Raw genomic sequence first — 15483 nt, 5'->3', positions numbered from 1 at the left:
CTTCCTGTCAATCTCATGAATGGGCTTTTCCCTCCTCCGATTGGCTGCCCATGGCTCACGTGATCCCAGGGGACGCATCGCACTAACTATGCCCCTGGGACATGCAAGCACAGCGTGCCGGCAGCTGGGCCAGGCCCCGGAGCGGAATTCCACGGGGGCCCACAGCTCAACTGCCGGCGCGCAAGGTAAGTGCAGGTCGGGGGCTTGCACCCGCGGGAAGCCCCCGACCTGAATTTCTGGGCCATTATAGTTTTTGTAGTTTTTATCCATGAAAATAGTGGAAAATCAGCTGTTACTATCAAAATTGCTATTTGAGAAGGAAAATTCCACTGGACTGATCAGTATGGTATTGAGCCATAAAAACAAGAAAGCACTCTCCAGAATCAATCCCTGGTCTGTATTGAGTTTGCTGATCTCAGCTACAGATGCTACAATTGGCTTCTGTATTCTTTGGCTGCAGGGGAAATGGGGTCGGGGGGGAGGGGAAGAAAAGAAGAAAAAATAATCAGTTTAGATCCCAATCCCAATTGTTTTATGGAAAGTACACGTGCATAGACACCAGATGAGGGCCAAATTCCCACTGTTGCATAGACTGATGAAATGGCTTAATCATGTTCCTGGTAAAGTAGGAGGGCTGACTGCAGAACAAGACGCAACATGAGGGATGAAAGTTGGAAAATATCCTTGATCTTATACAGATAAAAAAAGAGATTCGTTTGAACTTTGTTGGAGAAACACAACCAGCACCTTCATAGCGCTTGAAGTTCAGCTTCTTTTAGATCCTAATAATGGTGGACTTCATTTCCATCTACCCTTGGTTACAAGTTGATATAATGTTGGTGGAAACTCCATAATCTTGGCCCAAGGCACTAAGTTCCCCAGTTCTATTGATGGGATTTTGTGGGAACCAATCAACATGTATAAAATATGAGTAAAACATATGCATGAGATATTAATAATGCACAGCCAATTCCAGATTGATGCTTGGAAGCTGTCAAAAGTTATAATAGTAAATGTTAAGTACTGTAAACAATCTATTGATATATTAAAATCTTTACATCTGTACACACTTCCTCTCAACCTTCTAAACACAAGGGAATACAAATCAAGTTTATGCAGCCTTTCCTCATAATTTAACCCTTTAAGCCCTGGTATCATGCTGGTAAATCTGCGCTGTACCCCTTCCAAGGCCAATATATCCTTCCTTTGCCTTGCACCATCATCCTTTTTGTCATTTAATCACTCCTGCCCTCCACCCTATCACAAACCTACCCCTTTATTCTTTCCCCCCCTCCACCACCATACCACCTCCCCCGCACCCCCGCCAATTTCCCTGGCTCTGTACTTGCTTAAAAACTGTTAAATCTCTAACTTCTTCCAGATCGATGCAAGATCATCAATCTGAAACGTTCACTCTTTCTCTCTCCACAGATGCTGTCCAAACTGCTGAATATTTCCTGAGCATTTTCTGTTTTTATATCCTTCCTGAGGTTCGGTGCCCAAAACCTCCAGATGAGGTCTGACCAAGGTGCTGTTTTTGATAACTTTTTGTACCTGTGCACTAGCCTTTAGTGATTTTTGTACCTGGACACCCAAATCCCTTTGATCTACCACAGCTCCTAATCTCTCATTATTAAGAAACTCTTCAGATTTGTCTTTCTCAGATCCAAAGTGGATGACCACATTGAACTCCACCTTCCATAGTTTTGCCCACCCACTTAGTCTGTCTATGTCCCTCTGTAACTTCCTGCTCCCATCTGCGCACTTAAGGTATTCGCACTACCTCAAAATATTAATGGGCCAGAACTTCGGGTCGGAGGCTTCCCGCGGGTGCAAGCCCCCGACCTGCACTTACCTAGCGCGCCGGCTGTTGTGCTGTGGGCCCGCATGGGATTCTGATCCTGGGCCTGCTCCAACTGCCGGCGCGCAGTGCTTGCGTATCCCAGGGGCGCAGTTAGTTTGAAGCGTCCCCTGGGATCACGTGGGGCATGGAGAGCCAATCATAGCAGGGAATCTCTATTCATAGATTTGACAAATGAAAGAAGTCACACAACACCAGGTTATAGTCCAACAGCTTTATTTGAAATCACAAGCTTTCGGAGCGCTGCTCCTTCGTCAGGTGAAGTGGAGAAATGCATAAAGACACAGCTTATATAGTCAGAGAATAATGTCAGATGTTTACAGGTAATCTTTCCAACTGCCATTTATCACACCTCAGCAGAGAGATAATCACAGCAATCAAAGGTGTGAATGGTGTCCAAACAGGTCAGTCAGGAAAATATTACATCAAAGAACAATGAGGTGGGGTCACAAGGGGTCAAATGTTGCAGATGCTGGGGTCTGTATGAAAAACAAAAAAACAGACAAAAAACATTTTTTTTGCTGGAAATCACAGCAGGTCCGGCCGTATCTGTGTAGAAAGAACAAGCCAACAACGACTCGAGTCGAGCAGAAACTGATAGCCAAGTTCCGCACCCATGAGGACGGCCTCAACTGGGATTTTGGGTTCATGTCACGCTACATGTAACCCCACCTGATGTAGGGTCATCCAGACTCTGTAAACATCTGACATTATTCTCTGACTATATAAGCTGTGTCTTTATGCATTTCTCCACTTCACCTGACGAAGGAGCAGTGCTCCGAAAGCTTGTGATTTCAAATAAAGCTGTTGGACTATAACCTGGTGTTGTGTGACTTTTTACATTTGTCCACCCCAGTCCAACACCGGCATCTCCACACCATGGCTACTATCGACACCACAAACTGCTGGCTCAAAGTGGAGAGGATCTCCAAGAAGATCGCGCATATCGACACAGACATCAAGGGCTGAAAATTCAGTAGGGTTAGCGCCCCATTTGAGGCGCTAGAGGGCCTAGTGCCGGAGTTATGGCCGGTTTGTAAATTCAGTGGGGCCCTGCCATCGGTGTTAGACCGGTTGCGCTGCGCCGGCACCGATGACGTCATCGGTGTGCGCAGCGTCCCGGTTGCCGTGGTGACGGGCCCCAACGCCGAAATTGAGTTGCGGCCGCCTCGCCCGTGGCAGCCGCAACTAACGATGTTTCAGCAGAGTCCTACGCGAGTTAGCGCCGGCGCATTAAGGTCGCGCGGCGGCCGGCCGCTTTCCCGCCGGCCGCCTGCCCGCACCTCCCTCCCCGGACTCCTCCACCCCCCCCCCGCGGAACAGATGCGTCTGGCCTGCGAGCCCGGCACTTCTCCGAGGTGCCGGGCTCATTTTTTTCAAGATTTCAACGGCCAGCGGGCGGGTGCAGGCAGCTCCTCCTTAACTGAAGGAGGAGGCCTGCACTTCCCCAGCCTGCCGCACCACATCGGGTGCCGCAGCGCCGGAATTGCGCCGCAATGCAGCAGTCAGCGCCCATTTCGAGGCGCTGACACCCTCCTGTAGCGCCGGCAGCCGTTTGGGCGTGGCGCTACTGAATATTTGGCGCGCGCAGGGGGACTTAGCGCCGGCGCTAAATTTCCGGCGCTAAAGCCCTGGCGCGGCGCCAACTGAATTTCTAGGCCCAAGTTTCTACAGAGATGCAAGAAAGCAGACAAGATCCCGAAAGGACTACAGATCACGAACCCACTCAAGTCGACCTACAACACAGACTATGCTGAGAGACTCTGCCATCGTACCTCTCGCACACTCCTCAACCATCTCGTACACCAGCTCTACAGCAGACGCCGCAACCTCGAAACCGAGATGGAGTCCATGTTCTCAGCCTGTGCTCAGGACACAGCAGACCAGCTACAAGACACCGCCAAACAGACGAGGCAACGGAACTACGCTGCCTACATGCACACCAAGAACAGGAAGCTTGAGAAACTCGGCATCACCAGCAGCAGCAACCAAGCCTCCCCTGGTACCACGGTTGAAACCACAGGGAAGTCCATCGTCAACCTGTCCGACCACACACTTCAACCAGACGAAATTGAAGTTCTCAGCCGAGGGCTCAATTTCTGCCCCACCACCAAAATGGACCCCATCGGTCTCACGGCAGACACAGAGGAATTCATCAGGAGAATGAGGCTCCGGGAATTCTTCCACAAATCCCAAGATGTCAGCAGCGAACCCAATGAGACAATCAATGATCCGGAACAGCAGGACAGAGGGATCCGCAGTGCAGCAACCGAAGAAGAAAGAGTCAAATTGGAACCCTCCGGAGGGTCGCTGCCCTAAGCTTGACATGTATGCTCAAGCTGTCAGGAGATGCATCAATGCCAGATTCATCAGCCGCACTCACAAGACAGTCCAGAATGTCACCCGAGCACAACGCAATGCTATCCACGCTCTCAAGACCAACCGCAACATCATCATCAAACCAGTAGACAAAGGAGGAGCCATCGTCATACAGAACAGAACGGACTGTTGCAAAGAAGCATACCGACAACTGGACAACCAGGAACACTACAGACAGTTACCCGCAGATCTGACCAAAGAACACACCCGCCAAATCAACAGACTGATCAAGGCCTTCGATCCAGACCTTCAAAGCATCCTACGCGCTCTCATCCCACGTACTCCCCATGTGGGAGACTTCTACTGCCTCCCAAAGATACACAAAGCCAACACACCCAGACGTCCTATCGTATCAGGCAACGGAACCCTGTGTGAGAACCTCTCTGGATATGTCGAGGGCATCCTGAAACCCATCGTACAGGGAATCCCCAGCTTCTGTCGCGACACTACAGACTTCTTACAGAAACTCAGCACCCACGGACCAGTTGAACCAGGAACACTCCTCGCCACAATGGACGTCTCTGCACTCTACACCAGTATTCCCCACGATGACGGCATCGCTGCGACAGCCTCAGTACTCAACACCAACAACAGCCAATCTCCAGACGCCATCCTACAACTCATCCGCTTCATCCTTGACCACAATGTCTTCACCTTCAACAACCAGTTCTTTACCCAAACACACGGAACAGCCATGGGGACCAAATTTGCACCCCAATACGCCAACATCTTCATGCACAAGTTCGAGCCAGACTTCTTCGCTGCACAGGATCTCCAACCAACGCTATACACCAGATACATCGACGACATTTTCTTCCTATGGACCCACGGCGAAGAATCACTGAAAAGACTACACGATAACATCAACAAGTTCCATCCCACCATCAAACTCACCATGGACTACTCCTCAGAATCGGTTTCATTCTTGGACACACGAATCTCCATCAAAGACGGACACCTCAGCACTTCACTCTACCGCAAGCCCACGGACAACCTCACGATGCTCCACTTCTCCAGCTTCCACCCTAACCACGTTAAAGAAGCCATCCCCTATGGACAAGCCCTGCGAATACACAGGATCTGCTCAGACGAGGAGGAACGCGATGGACACCTACAGACACTGAAAAACGCCCTCGTAAGAACGGGATATGACGCTCGACTCGTCGATCGACAGTTCCGACGGGCCACAGCGAAAAATCGCATAGACCTCCTCAGAAGACAAACACGGGACACAACCAACAGAGTACCCTTCATCATCCAGTACTTCCCCGGAGCGGAGAAACTACGCCATGTTCTTCGCAGCCTTCAACATGTCATCGATGACGACGAACACCTCGCTAAGGCCATCCCCATGCCTCCACTACTCGCCTTCAAACAGCCGCCTAACCTCAAACAGACCACCGTTCGCAGCAAATTACCCAGCTTTCAGAACAGCGACCACGACACCACACAACCCTGCCACAGCAACCTCTGCAAGACATGCCAGATCATCAACACAGATACCATCATCACACGTGAGGACACCACCCACCAGTTACATGGTACATACTCATGTGACTCGGCCAACGTTGTCTACCTCATACGTTGCAGGAAAGGATGCCCCGGAGCATGGTACATCGGCGAGACCATGCAGACACTGCGACAACGGATGAACGGACACCGCGCAACAATCGCCAGGCAGGAGTGTTCCCTCCCAGTTGGGGAACACTTCAGCAGTCAAGGACATTCAGCCTCCGATTTTCGGGTAAGCATTCTCCAAGGCGGCCTTCGAGACACACGACAACGCAAAATCGTTGAGCAAAAACTGATAGCCAAGTTCCGCACCCATGAGGACGGCCTCAACCGGGATCTTGGGTTCATGTCATGCTACATGTAACCCCACCTGACGTAGGGTCATCCAGACTCGAGTCGTCGTTGGCTTGTTCTCTCTACACAGATGCGGCCGGACCTGCTGTGATTTCCAGCAAAAAAAATGTTTCTTGTCTGTTTTTTTGTTTTTCATACAGACCCCAGCATCTGCAACATTTGACCCCTTGTGACCCCACCTCATTGTTCTTTGATGTAATGTTTTCCTGACTGACCTGTTTGGACACCATTCACACCTTTGATTGCTGTGATTATCTCTCTGCCGAGGTGTGATAAATGGCAGTTGGAACGATTACCTGTAAACATCTGACATTATTCTCTGACTATATAAGCTGTGTCTTTATGCATTTCTCCACTTCACCTGATGAAGGAGCAGCGCTCCGAAAGCTTGTGATTTCAAATAAAGCTGTTGGACTATAACCTGGTGTTGTGTGACTTCTTACATTTGTCCACCCCAGTCCAACACCGGCATCTCCACACCATAGATTTGACAGGAAGACCTGTCAAATCTATGAATAGAGTTCGACCCCAAAACATAACTAAAACTTCAAATACATTTTTAAAAACCATCACATTTAAAAAATAACTATAAATTATATAAAATAACTATTTTAAACAATAATTTAAATTTTTGAAAAAATAATTACAGTTTTTAACGGGGCTAAAAATAAACTTACCTTTCTTTAAAGTATTTAAAAATAATAAACCTGTGGAAAAAATGTTTTAATTTTACTTCATTCACCACTTACCTTGTTAAAAGCAGGCCTTGCGACTGCTTTTTAAAAGCGTAACTGCTGGAGACTTACCCTCCCGGAGAAACCTGTAAAAAAAACTGGAAGTTCCAGGCGTACGCACTGCCTCTCCGGCGCACGCGTTCAACCTGTGAACCCCTTCCTTTAAGGGAACGGAAATTCCGGTTTCCCGCACATGCGCAGTGCATGCACGAAACCGGCACTTTCGTTGGGCCGACGCGTGAGTACCCAGCGCGTACTCACCCGTGGGGACCCGAATTTCTGGTCCATTATGATGAAAGGTTAAGAGACACGCATTTTAACAAAGTTCTAACGCACTGCACAATACTGCTTTAAATAGAAATATTAAATACATAAATCTTAAATAAATAGACAAGTTCGCCAATACTCAGACCAGTAAATAATTATAGGGTTTGAAAGCTTATGAGTGTGAGAGCTTAGAGACATTCCCTTAATGTCAGTAAGTGCTGCATCAATACAGTAAGCAGTTTGGATTCAGGGGTTTGTAAACTGAGAGCTGCTAAATGTGACATTGGTTTGAGACGTTATAGATATCGGTGCTTTCCGCCATTATTCAATGTTGGATTATTAGGAACCTCATCAATACGAAACAAGAACACAGTTGTTACAAAATGATTACTCACCAACACCACAAACATAAGCAGGAACAACTATTCTATGTGATAAGTCAGTGAGTTATGGGTCCTTGTTAACTCAATTATAATCATGGCCCTCAGTGCTCCACTAGTCCACAGAGTGGGATTTTCCTCCTTCCAGAGATTGTCCCCTTCTGGTTTTTATCCTCCAAACAATTTTCTCTACTGCAAATGTATTGGAAGGAATAACTGGTGTTTGAAATCTGAATGGTATCAACTGACAACAATCTTCTAATCCCCCATTGATTTGCAGCTCATTAATCTTTATTAATTTCACACCTTGCATTTCACAGTCTCAGCATCAGATTTTTCACCTGTTTAAAATTACAGCAATATATCGCTTGGTTAATCTAATGTGTCAATGAGCTAAATGCATGTTGTTGAATGCAACACCAACTGATTATTGTCAACAAGTAGCAGTGGGCTTATGAGTATTTTAGACATCACCAACACTTTAGGCAGACAAGTAGTTAGAGAAGCCAGGTTTTGTCTGCCAATGCTCTGTGTGCACCAGTTTCTGGCGTGTTGAGGAGGTGATAAAAGGGACAGAGATCTGTAGTAACAAGCCTTCATCTCATTTACATTTCTTGCACTTTCCTTAAGTGATGGTTACTGCTATAAACAACCAAGCAGCACGGAGTGCACTAAACTGTTTTTAAACAGTATCAAGTACACACTTTATCGGAACAAACATACTGATTTATATAGTATTTTCAATTATATTGAGGGATTATTTTAAATTATTATATTGGGGAAATTTAAAAAATATATACAGTATATTGAGATGCCCCCAACCTGTGGCAGACAATCTGCAGAATTTACATTCTGAGGCTGGTTGGGCTTGCTGCAAAAGTTCAGAAAGAGCTGCAGTACCTAATTATATGAAATACCCTCTCACTAGGAAAATAATGAATTTTCTTGTAATGATGAAATTCTAAAATGCCAGATAACAGAGTTGTAGGCCAGATGGCGACTGCAACAGCCACAATCCACTATCAATAAAAACATAAGAATTTTCAGAAAAGCGAAGGATTAAACAAGCCCATTCTTTTTGATAAATCCATCCCACTTAGCCACCTGTTTTGCCATATGCCTCAATCTCCTCTCTGCAAAAATACATCCAATTGTCTCTTCAACTCACTAATTCTGCCGCATCTATTGCCTTCCCTGATAACTTACTCCAAAATACTGTTATCATCTGGATGAAAAGGTTTCACCTGATTTCCAGTGTTACTCCTAACTTTATTTTTAACTTGTGTCCCTTGAATTTGAACCCCTCACTATAGCAAACAATGTTGAAATTTCAATTTGATCACTCTGAAGGCTCCTCTCTCCAAGCTCAACTTCCTCAACCTATCCTCAGAAATTAAATAAAAACAGAAAATGCTAGAAATACTCAGCAAGTCAGGCAGCATCTGTAGAGAGAGAAACAGAGTTAACGTTTCAGGTCGATGACCCTTCCTTAGAGCTGGAAAAAGTTAGAGATTTAACAGATTTTTAAGCAAGTGTAGGGGCAGGGAAAGGGAGGGGTGTGAGGTAAGAACAATATGGAAGGTCTGTGATAGGGTGGAAGACAAAAGGGATGATGGTGCAAGGAAAAAGGAGATGGTAATGGGACAAGTTAAAAAAACAGAAAATGACTTTAGATGTGGTGTAAATGGCAATGGCAGAATCACCAACAGCTGCAATGTGAGAGAAAAAAAAATAGGGGCTGAGGTTATGATCTGAAACTGTTGTACGCGATGTTGAGTCCAGAAGGCTGTAAAGTGCCTAATCGAAAGATGAGGTGCTGTTCCTCGAGCTTACGTTGAGCTTCGTTGGAACAGTGTAAGAGGCCAAGGACAGAGAGATCAGAGCGGGAGTGTAACGGAGAATTAAAGTGACAGGTGACCGAAAGCTCGGGGTCACACTTACGGACTGAACGGAGGTGTTCTGCAAAGCGGTCACCCAATCTGCGTTTGGTCTCCCCAGTGTAGAGGAGACCACATTGTGAGCAGCGAATACAGTATACTAAATTGCAAGAAGTACAAGTGGCTGTTTCACCTGGAAGGAGTGTTTAGGGCCCTGGACAGTGGGAAGGGAGAAGGTAACAGGGCAGGTGTTGCATCTACTGCACTTGCACGGGAAGGTGATGTGGGAAGGGGAAGGGGTGTGGGAGCTGATAGAGGAGTGGACCATCGTGTCGCGGAGGGAGCGGTTCCTTCGGAATGCTGAAAGGGGAGGGGAGGGGAAGATGTGTTTGGTGGTGGGATCACGCTGGAGGTGGCGGAAATGGTGGAGGATGATCCGTTGAGTGTGAAAGCTGGTGGGGTGAAAGGTGAGGACAAGGGGAGTCCTATTGTGGTTCTGGGAGGGAGGGGAAGGGGTGAGAGCAGAAGTGCAGGAAATAGAACGGACACAGTCAGGGGCCGTGCCAACCACGGTAGAGGGGAATCCTCGGTTGAGGAAAAAGGAAGACATATCAGAAGCACTAGTATGGAAGGTGGCATCATCAGAGCAGATGCGGCGGAGACGGAGGAACTGGGAGAATGGAATAGAGTCCTTACAGGAGGCGGGATGGGAGGAAGTGTAGTCCAGGTAGCTGTGGGAGTCAGTGGGCTTGTTTGTCAATAGCCTAACCCCAGAAATGGAGACAGAGAAGTCGAGGAAGGGAAGGGAAGAGTCAGAGATGGACCATGTGAAGGTGAGGGAAGGGTAGAAATTGGAAGCAAAGTGAATGAAATTTTCTAGTTCAGGGCGAGAGCAGGAAACGGCACCGATACAGTCATCAATGTACGGGAAAAAGTGGTGAGGGAGGGGACCTGAGTAGGACTCAGAAATTAAATTCCTGATTCTGGGATTAACCTTTGTTGCTCACCTCTGTACATTCTGAAAAACAAAAATATCCGAATGCTTAGCTAACCAGAACACCACAATATACTGTTAGATCCATGGTTCAGTGGATAAAGAATTACACGGATGCTGTACATAAACAAACAACAGGTCTTTACTGGAGGAGGGTCATCTCTAGACTGGAGTACAGAGGCATGCGCACAGCTTATATACCGGTGTGGTTACTGCCGGTACTACAGTACACAGGAGCTGTAAAAAGTAGTTCTGACTTAAAGCACATACACTACAATTCCTCCCTTTTTAGATTAATAATACTCCCTTAATATTCAAATAACAATTACATTTTTACATGTACATTCAATAACAAAAAGTCCATTTATAGATTCAGTCTTTGGGGCGGCTTCATGACCCCTTTTCATCGGGTAGTTCATCGGGTTCCACTGCTACTGGGTCTGAAGTAGATGCTACCGGTATGTCGGGTTCATCCCCAGGTACTCGAGACATGGGGTTGACGCCTTCCTGTGACGCTAAGATCTGATCGACGTGGCGTCTCACAATGTTCTCCCCGACATCCACTGTGTACATTAATGGCCCCTGCCTTGTACATATCGTTCCGGGTTGCCACTTCTCTGTTCGATAGTCACGGGCCAAGACTGGTTGCCCTACATTGAAGCTCCTTGTCGGCTTCTCGTTGATGTGCTGGAATTGTTTGTCCTCAACATTTCTTCGCACATTTGGTCTGAGCAAATCCAGACGAGATCTCAACCTTCTGTTAAAGAACATCATGGCCGGGGTCTGGTTGGTAACTGCATGTGTCGCGTTTCGGTAGGCTAATAAGAAATTGTCCATCTTATGCTGTAGTGGAATTTCCTCGTCGCACATGGCCTTTATCGCCTTCTTAAAGGTTTGTACAAACCTCTCAGCCAATCCATTGGTGGCTGGATGATACGGGGTGGATGTGTAATGCCTTACCCCATTCCTTTTCATGAATTTTTGGAACGCGTCGGACACAAACTGTGGTCCATTATCAGAGCAGATCTGCTCTGGCAAACCGTTTCTGGCAAATATGGTCCGTAGGACTGCAATCATTTTCTCTGTAGTGGTTGAAGACATCTTTATCACCTCAGGCCACTTTGAATGAGCATCCACTGCTATTAAGAACATTGAGTCCATGAATGGACCAGCGAAAGCAATGTGCACCCGTTGCCATGGAGAGGAGGGCCACTCCCATGGGTGTAGAGGGGCATGTGGTGGTGCATTTTGGACCTTCTGGCATCCTAAGCAGCTCTTCATTAGGTCTTCGATTTGTTGATCAATTCCCGGCCACCACACATAAGCCCTAGCAAGGCTTTTCATTTTCACTCCCCCCAGATGACCTTCATGTAGCTCCTATAGCACTCTCTCCCTTAACTTGGGTGGAATCACCACTCTGGATCCACACATCACTGTCCCCTGGCATACTGACAGCTGTTCTCTTCTGGATGAGAATGCTGGCAACAGTGAGTCGCCATGTGTTGGCCATCCCCTCACCATCAATTCATATACCCGTCACAGCGTCGGATCATTGCGGGTCTCCTTCTCTATATCCGCGTTAGTTACTGGCAATCGTTCAATTATCGACGAATAAAATATCTCGATAGGGTCCACTGCTGGTGCTTCCTCCACCGTAGGCAGTGACAGGCGCGATAGCCCATCAGCGTTCCCATGCTGTTTCGTGCCTTTATATTCTATTTCATATTGATTCGCCCCTAGAAACAGGGACCATCTTTGTAACCGCTGTGCAGTCATTACTGGCACGCCCTTCTTAGGATTAAAGATGGAGACAAGTGGTTGGTGGTCAGTCAGCAAGGTGAACTTCTGCCCATGCAGATAATGGTTGAATTTTTTTACTCCCCATACTAGGCTGAGGGCCTCCCTGTCAATCTGGGCGTAGTTGCGCTCAGCTGAGGTTAGTGACCGAGATGCAAAGGCCACTGGCCTCTCCAACCCGTCTGGGAATTTGTGCGACAGCACCGCTCCAATGCCGTAGGGTGATACATCACATGCCAAACGAATTGGTAGTGCTGGGTTGAAATGGGCCAACACCTCTTTTGATGTGATCAATTCTTTACACTTCTGGAAAGCTCATCTACGTTCATCATCCCACTTCCATGGTACCCCTGTTTGCAGTAGGGTGTTCAGCGGGTGTAGTACCGTAGACAAATTTGGTAAGAACTTGTGGTAATAGTTTACCAGCCCGAGGAACGACCTCAGTTGTGACATATTTTCCGGTGCTGGAGCCTTGACTACTGCCTCAATCTTGTCAGGGGACTTATGTAACCCCTCTTCATCGATGACGTGGCCGCAATACGAGATCTGTTTCTGGAAAAACTCGCACTTGTGGCGATTAGCTCGTAGCCCATATTCCTTTAATCTGGCGAGCACCTTCTCCAAGTTAGCGAGGTGATCACCGTCATTTTCGCCCGTGACCAAGATGTCGTCCAAATAACACTGGGTCCCTGGAAACCCTTGCAGGACCTGATCCATCGCCCTTTGCCAGATAGCCGGAGCCGAGGCTACTCCAAACACCAGCCGGTTGTATTGATAGAGACCTTTATGGGTGTTGATCGTAAGGTAATGTTTCGAAGCTTCTTCTACCTCCATTTGCAAGTACGCCTGGGCTAGATCAATTTTGGTGAAGCGTTTACCACCAGATAGTGAGGCGAAAATATCCTCAATTCGTGGAAGTGGATATTGCACCGTGTGAAGGACTGGGTTCACTGTCACCTTAAAATCCCCACAGATGCGGATCTTCTTTGGTTCCCCAGGTGTATTACTCAACAACCTCTTCATTACAGGGCCGATGGGTGTAGCCCACTCGCTCCAGTCCACTTTGGACAGTACTCCTGAACGTTCCAACCCTTCCAGCTCTGCTTCAACTGCTGGTCTGATCACATAAGGCACTGGTCTGGCCTTCAGAAACTTTGGGCTTGCATTATCCTCTATTTTAATTGTTGCTGTTATTCCTTTTAGTGTTCCGAGTCCCTCCTGGAACACTTCTTTTGCGTCAGTTAGCATTTTTGACAGTCGGCCAGGTGTGACGTCGTCATCCTTTTTGGCCTCCACCTTCAGTGCCTGTATGGAATGCCAATCTAAATGTATCTTCTGGATCCACTCACGTCCTAGCAGTGGTGGTCCTCCATTTGGCAATACATATATATCCATTTTAGGTATTTCCTGACCTTTATATGTCACTTTCACCCTTATTTTTCCTTTGGGGTAGACTTTTTGCCCCGTACACGCCTTCAAGACAATCTCTGTAGCTTTCAAGGGTATGTGTGAAAATAGCCGCTTGTAGTCTCTTTGATTTATGACTGTTAGAGCTGACCCTGTGTCCAATTCCATTTCCACTTGGACTCTGTCTATCTTGAGTGTAACCCAGATAGTCTGGTGATCCTCTATTTCGGTTACATTATGTAGTTTCAGACAACCCAGCTCCTTGCTTCCGGAGTCTGTGTCACTTTTCTGTTCGTCTGAACCACTGTCCATCACCTGGTGTACCTTTTTGTACTTCTCCTGTGGAGATTTCTTACTGTTGGTTTTCTTCCCAGACCTGCAGACTCTTGCTATGTGTCCTGCTTTCCCACACTGTCTGCACACTTGGTCCTTGAACCAACAATCTTTCTGGTCATGTGTTGTTCTGCTGCAGTGATAGCACTTCCCTGTTCCATAGGTCATTTTGTTGGTGCCGTATTCTTGCGGTCTCCGTTGTATCTCTGCAGCGCCCCTTGCGGCTGCTTCGTGTGATACTGCCATATTGAAAGCTTTGTCCAGCGTAAGGTCCTTTTCTGATAGAAGCCATTTCTGGGTTCCTTCACTTTGTAGCCCAAACACAAACTTGTCCCTTAACGTGTCTGCTAGTCCCGCTCCAAACTGGCAGTATTTCGATAGCTTGCGCAGTTCCGTTAGGTACTCAGCATTGCTTTCGTCTTTGTGTTGGTTCCTTTTATGGAACTTAAATCGTTCTGCTATCAGCAGCGGTGTGGGGCTTAAGTGGTCCTGCAGGATTTCTACTATGCTTCCAAAATCTTTGTTTACCGGCTTCTCTGGGGTTATTAGATTTCGCAGTAACCCATAAGTTTTTGCACCCATGGAATTTAACAGAACCAGTGCTTTATTAGCATCTGGCACTTCATTGGCCCTGCAGTACACCTCAATACGTTCCACATATGTCGCCCAATCTTCGACTTCATTGTCGAATGTAGAGATACTGCCACTCTTCGGCATCCTTGGTTGTGCGTTAACTATCCCCAATGGCGCCTCCCGCGCTTCCCCTTCTTCTCCGCTGGCACAAAATGGTGTCTCCCGTGCTTTCCTTCCTTCCTGCGCTCGCCCGTCTTCTATGCTGCGGCTTCGTAAAATGGCGTCTCCCGCGCTCTTCCTTCTTCTCCGCGGCTCAATGGCACCTCCCCTTGCTTCGCCCCGTGGACCCTGATCAGCCCGTGATCCCTGGCTGTGCTCTGCGTGTTCTTCTCTTGATATTTGTCGACGCCGCTCAGTCTAGAACCCGGCTGTTTCTTACCCTCTCTCTCTCCGGTTTGCAGTATTTTCCCTCGACGCCGCTCGGTGATCAATCCCCGGCTGCGCCCTGCTCTCTTCACCCTCTTTCTTACCCCGTCGATGCTGCCCGGCTCTCTCTCTCTGCCGTCGGTCGGCTCCAGCCACCGCTGCTCGGGAAGGGTCTGCTCAGGACCTGTCGTCGGTCTCTTACTGCTCGTTGTGGCTGGGGAACCAAGCCCGGCTCTCCACAGCCTCCCCAGCGAAGTTGGATCTCTGCCTGACTGCTGGGCGGTTGCTCGCGGTCGACGCCCGTGTTCCTGGACTCGACTATATATATTTTTTTTTTGTTTAATGTTGCAGGTAGATTCGCATCAACACTCGTCGCCACTGTTAGATCCATGGTTCAGTGGATAAAGAATTACACGGATGCTGTGCATAAACAAACAACAGGTCTTTACTGGAGGAGAGTCATCTCTAGACTGGAGTACAGAGGCATGCGCACAGCTTATATACCGGTGTGGTTACTGCCGGTACTACAGTATACAGGAGCTGGAAAAAGTAGTTCTGACTTAAAGCACATACACTACATATACCACAT

The sequence above is a fragment of the Somniosus microcephalus genome, chromosome 6, assembly GCF_052327205.1.
Source record: "Somniosus microcephalus isolate GS21.2 chromosome 6, FLI_Smic_1.0, whole genome shotgun sequence".
Taxonomy (NCBI): Eukaryota; Metazoa; Chordata; class Chondrichthyes; order Squaliformes; family Somniosidae; genus Somniosus; species Somniosus microcephalus.
The sequence above is the reverse complement of the archived record's forward strand: the minus strand, read 5'-3'. Positions refer to the sequence as shown.